Genomic DNA, 6,104 nt, shown 5'->3' with positions numbered 1-6,104 from the left:
AGAAGCAGACTCCCCAAGGAGCTGGGAGCCCGATGTGGGACTCGATCCTGGAAGTCTGGGATCATGACCTGAGCCAAAGGCAGTTGCTCAATCAACTGAGCCACACAGGTGCCCCGAGAAGGGGGTATTTTTTAAAGAACATCTTTAATCCAACCACTGAGAATCAAATACTGTTTGATGTTGGGGGATATATACTTTCAGAAATATTTCCTGAGTAAATATACAAATGCAGATATGAGACAGAGTTAGTCCCATCAAAATTAGATTATACTGTAGAAACTGTTTTATGGTCTGTTTCCTCATTGTAAAAAAATGTGAATTACTAGGGCATGGGGAGGTTTGGTCAGTTGGGCATCCAACTCTTGATTTGGACTTGGTCATGGTCTTAGGTTTAAGCCCTGCACATTGGGCTCTGTACTCAGCAGAGAGTCTGCTTGTCCCTCTCTCTCTGCTCTTCCCCCTGCTCATGTTTGCTCACTCCCTCTCTCTCTCAAATAAATAAATATTTTTTTAAATGTGAATAACTCCCCACATCAAATATAGATTTGCATCACTTGTAATTCAATTATTTTCCATTGTATGAATGTATCATAACTTTTTAATCAGTTCCTTGTTAATGAAGAAGTTGAGCATCAATTTAATATATAATAGATAGCCTTGTAGGGAAAATCCATTATGTCCAGTCCTTGTACATGTAATGACTCTCATTATCTCTCCCAGAATGGTTGCACTGGTTTCATAAATAGTATCATTTTGTCTGGCCTTGGCTTTTCCAAAATGATTCTCTACTAACTAACAGTCTCTCTACACCAGTTTTCTGAATTCTGAAAGAATATGGAATGGAAGAATATGGATGCCAGCCTCTGCTGACATCACTTGTAATTTGATTTGGAGTGCAGTATTCTTTTTATCACCTGCTGTGAAGAGCAATCTCTGTTTGCAAAGGACTACCCTCTCCATCATTAGAGAAACTGTAGTCTTGAGTTATAGAAAGCATCCATTAGTTACACAAGGCCGCAGTACTGTCCACTAGGGCCACCCCCAGGCTGTGTGGAGCCCTCAGGGTGATTTTCAAATGTATTGCAAAATCCAAGGGCCGATATGAAGCATAGTGATTATTAATCACAAATAGTGGATAGAGAAAAATACTTAGAATTAAATTATTGTTCAGTCAGTGAAGATTCTTCAGAATATCCAGGTGCCATTTCTTCCTATTCAGGTCCATAATTTCTTCTCTTTTTTTCCCTGTCAAATGTGTCAGGAGTATAAAATGTCCTAGGAGAAAAAACAGCCACACACTTGTTCACGATACTCTAGATCTTCAGAAGCTCTTTGTATGGGAACGACATAGATCTTCTTGTCTTCGCAGTTCCCAAATACCATTTATTTTTTACTGGGTATTCAATTAGTCACAATGAGGGACCATGCACTGTACTGCCCATGAAGCTGGCTTCTAATGATTCTCTCAGAGGTTACTGTGCTTCATTGGTGAAGACCATAAACACAAGAGTTACCCAGAGTAGTAAGGGAAAACACAGACAGTGATTTGTTTTCTGGCTATGTTAAATTCATCATCCAAAATTTGATAGCATAAACAAAACAATATATCTTCCAGCCATGTCTTCCCTGTAATTACTGGATTCTTAATGTACGAATTTTTTCATGTTAACCATACATCTGCCTTCCACATCCTGCCATGTTTAAGGAGGACAGGCAGGGCCCCGAGTTTGCTGTAAGAGAAGGAGACCCATTCATGCAAGGAAATGTCATCCCTTATGAACAACCTGAGAGAGTACAGTATCCCCATATTGATTAGAGACAAAAGAGGACATGGACCGGAAGGGTCCACTGGTGTCATGAACGAAAGTCTTGAAGTTCCTGGAGAACGTCAGCACATCACACCAGGAAGACTGTCTGACCAGTGGTGCAGAGACTGCAGAAAGGTGGAGTGACCACCAATGGTGTTAATGGAAGGGGACACCCCAGGTAAAGGACACGTGACCTCATCCCTGCCATGATCATGTTCCTGTAGGCATTGAAGTCAAGTTGTGCAGATGAGAAGAGAAGACACACAAGCCCACACACATGGCTCAAGCCCAAGGTGGACTCTTAGAAGCCCAGACTTGTCCTGAGTCTGATATGATAAGAATCACCCAAAGTCAGCCAGCCTTAGCATTATTCTGGTGGCTCAATCTCACATGATCTGTAGCAGGACCAATCGGTGGGAGCAATTAGCTACCCTCCAGGAACAAGACCAGCCACAGGGCCCCAGGACAACCCCACAAGCATGAGTTCAAGGGTGCACATGGTCAACCCCATGTGTACTCTGACCCTGGCCAAACCCAGGCCTGAGAGAGTTACAAATCTTCGATGAAGGCATACTGAAATTTGGGGCCCTCTGAGGCCTAGGACTCAGGCAGTTGCCCTAGGGTGAATACTGTTGTTCATATTCTGTATTATATCTCATTCATTTCACATACTTTAGTTGAGAAGCTTTTTTTAAAGTTTGCCTAGTGAGTCATTAGATGAATCCAGCACAGCTAGTGATCTAACTAGCATTACTGATAGAAATATTTGCCCAAAATTTGAAGTAAAAAATTTTGTCCCTCAAAAATTTCCCATGGAATTAGCATATAACCCAGCAATTCCATCCCAAGATATATTCCCCCAAAAATCAGAGAGCTACTCAAAGAAGTACACACACAGATGCATGTTCATAACAGTATTATACGTATTCACAGTATGGTGGAAACAATCCAAATGTGCATCAATGGGTGACGGATAAACAAACTGTGGTATATCCATACAATGGCATATTATTCAGCCATAAAAAGGAATGGAATACTGATTGTGCAGCAATGCAAATAAATCTCAAGAACATGTTCAACAAGGGGTGTCTGGGTGTCTCAGTAGGTTAAAGCCTCTGCCTTCAGCTCAGGTCATGATCCCAGGGTCCTGGGATTGAGCCCCGCATTGGGCTCTTTGCTCAGTGGGGAGCCTGCTTCCTCCTCTCTCTCTCTGCCTGCCTCTCTGCCTACTTGTGATCTCTGTCTGTTAAATAAATAAAATCTTTAAGAAAAAACAAAAAGAACAAAACAAAAACAAAAAGAACATAAACATGATGAATGAGAAAGATACAAAAGGATAAATACTGGGATTCCATTTAAATGGAATTATTTCCATTTAAAATACCCAGAATAGGTAAATCCACAGAGACAGAAGGCAGATTGGTCATTCCCAAGCCCAGAGAGGAGATGGAAGTGGAATGTACTGGATAACAAGAGGGCGTTTCCTTTCTGGGGTGATTAAAACGTTCTGGGAGTAGACAGAGGTGGTGGTTGGACAACACAGTCAATGGACTAAATGCCACCGAATCACTCACTTTAAAATGGCTTACTTCATGTTATATAAATTTCACCTCAATTTTCTTTTTAATCTCAGCTTTGAAGATATTTATCCCTAACATAGCTGACTGTATGTATTTTACTCAAACATAAAATCAAGTCAACCATGATAATTGGGGCCATGTTTATGATTATTATTTCTCATAGAATAAAATATCACTGAGAATATATCCCAAAATACATCCAGTTGGGATAGTTTCCAGAGAAAGGAAATAATGTTGAGGGGGAAAGATGCTGACAAGGGAAAAAAAAATATCTGTAGGAACAAAAGACCTGAAAAGAAAGACATTATATTTGTTTTTTACTTAAGAAAGTGATCTTTTAATCAAGAATTTTTATATACCAAGGAAAAGAAACATGCTCCAGCATTTGGCCTTGCAAATTATTATCAGAAATCCATTTTATAACCAGAACCTTAAAAAGAGTACCTTATGTGGTAGTCCTCAGTAAAGATAATTGCTCTCTGTTGAACCAACAAATATATTACAAGCAAAGATATAAAAACAAGCAACAAATATATTACAAGCCAAGATATAAAAGCAAACACAACCTACAAATGTGCTGTGTTGTTTTGTATGTTGTTCAAGAGAATTTTGCTGGAAAGATGAAGCGGCAATATGATTAATTCACATAGGAGTTTAATCTCATTACAACCATTACCTTCTAAGTGGAGATATAATACAAACAATGCTGTATTTCTTTTTAGACTGCTCTTATCAATTCCAGATATTAAAATAATTATTTTAAGCTGTTATAGCCCACAGGCGAAACAAAATAGCATAGAAACTATAAAGCTTTGCAAAACAGAACCTATAAGTCGTCCAACTGGGCTTATCACACCCCTGCCAGATAAAGAGGCTGATCACCAGTCAAGAAAAAAGCACATTAATCCTGAAGGAAGGAACATTTGCATTTCTATAATGCGAAATTACTCCTGCACTCAAAGATCTGTGTTGTTGAAGGAACTTAATGTATTTCTCCCCAAAACAATTTTTTAAAGTACTTCAATCCTGGGATTTCTTTTGCAGAAAAATGAAACAAAAATCATCTACTTTCACAGTATAATAAATTTTTAGGAGTAATTGTTCTTCCACGGAGATAAAAAGCTTCACTATTAATGTGCATGATTTTTCTAGATAATATTAAAAGCAATGCAATTACAGTTATGGTAATTGATATGGTTCTTACCTGATAATGATCGGGGGTCAAGAGTTTAAACCATAAAGCAGAACCTGCTTTGCACTTTTAAAGTCAAGTAAGTGATTTGAAGGTTGGCTTTGCTACAGGGGAGACTAGACTCTCTGCCCTAAGCGAGGTAGGAATGGGAGAGAAGATTACTCTGAAATTCCTTGTCCCTTCTTCATTATGGCTGTTATCTCCCCCACACCAGAACTGCTCTTTCCTTAGGAAGAGAGTGTAATTCTCAGTTATCTGGCCAAATGAGAGTCATGCATAACAAGGCCAAATTAATTTCATGGTTAATCTCAAACCCCAGTTTCAACCCCCTTTTATTAGTGTCCTGGGCTTCCTTCCTAGATGAAACAGAATGCAAATAAATAAATAATCTCTTAATTCATTCAGATTGCGGACACCTTATAAATTGGGGAGTCCTCTCAAGTCCTCTCTAATGGTGCAGTTTTGAGCCCGCCATTTTGTCCCTGCTGCTAATGGATTCCCTGACTTGTTGGAGTCCCAGGCAATGCTTTCTGACAGGGGAGGCTGAATGCATCACAATTTAATTAGACCATTTGGATTTTCATTTACTTGGGTATTTATGAACCCAATTCAGTGGAGCCAGAGAATTTACCCAGGTGTAAGAAATGAGTAGAAAGATCATCACCTTTGATGTGACATACCTTTGATGTGACAGATAACAGGAAACTTAAGGAAAAAAAAAAAAAAACTCAAAGAAAACTCAATTTCTCCATAACCCAGAGATCACAGTTTAATATACTTATGACTATACATCAGATCACTTTTGAGCTTTTAATGATGTGATGGGATTCCTTCTATGAATCAGAAACAAAAATCTATGGTGTTATTGCCTTCAACACTGGTGTATTTAAAAATCAGTGTGTCTCCAGGAAAATGTTAACAGTGTCGTAAATCAAAGTTATCTTGGGGTGTTGAGATTATAGTATTCTCTGTAGTTGTCTGAATTTTTAATTTTTCCCCAAATAAACATACATTGCTTTCATAATAAAAGAAAAATGAATGATAATTTGTTTGTTAATTTTAAAAAGTAACTAAGCTGGCATTTCTAACTGGATTTAAGTCTTCCCAAGGAGGGAGGCAGAGGGGGCAGATATCCACGACCCTTGTTCAAAATTCAGTTTTATTTTGTATAATAAAGTTTCACTTAAGATTTTTAAAAAACGATTCCACTGATTTTTAAGAAAAAAATGGTGGGTAGCCATTTATCCATTTCCGATAGCTTCTCTAAATTTACCATCTACAAAGTTCTGTGTTAAGAAAATGGAATCATATAAAGGTGGTGATTTCCTGTTGTACTCTTGCTAACCCCCTACAACACTTAATGCCTCTACATTTTTTTAAATCACTCTTCTTCCCCCCCCTTTTTTTTTCTCCCTTTTGGGGGCCATTTTCCTCCCTTTTTTCTCCTGGAGTTAAGCCTCCCTCCATCTTGGTTTTTCCAGTTCTTACCTTGATTGGGCATCACAAAAGCCAAGAAACTGAGTA

This window comes from Mustela nivalis (genome assembly GCF_964662115.1).
Source record: "Mustela nivalis genome assembly, chromosome: 13".
NCBI lineage: Eukaryota > Metazoa > Chordata > Mammalia > Carnivora > Mustelidae > Mustela > Mustela nivalis.
This window is presented reverse-complemented; position numbering follows the sequence as displayed.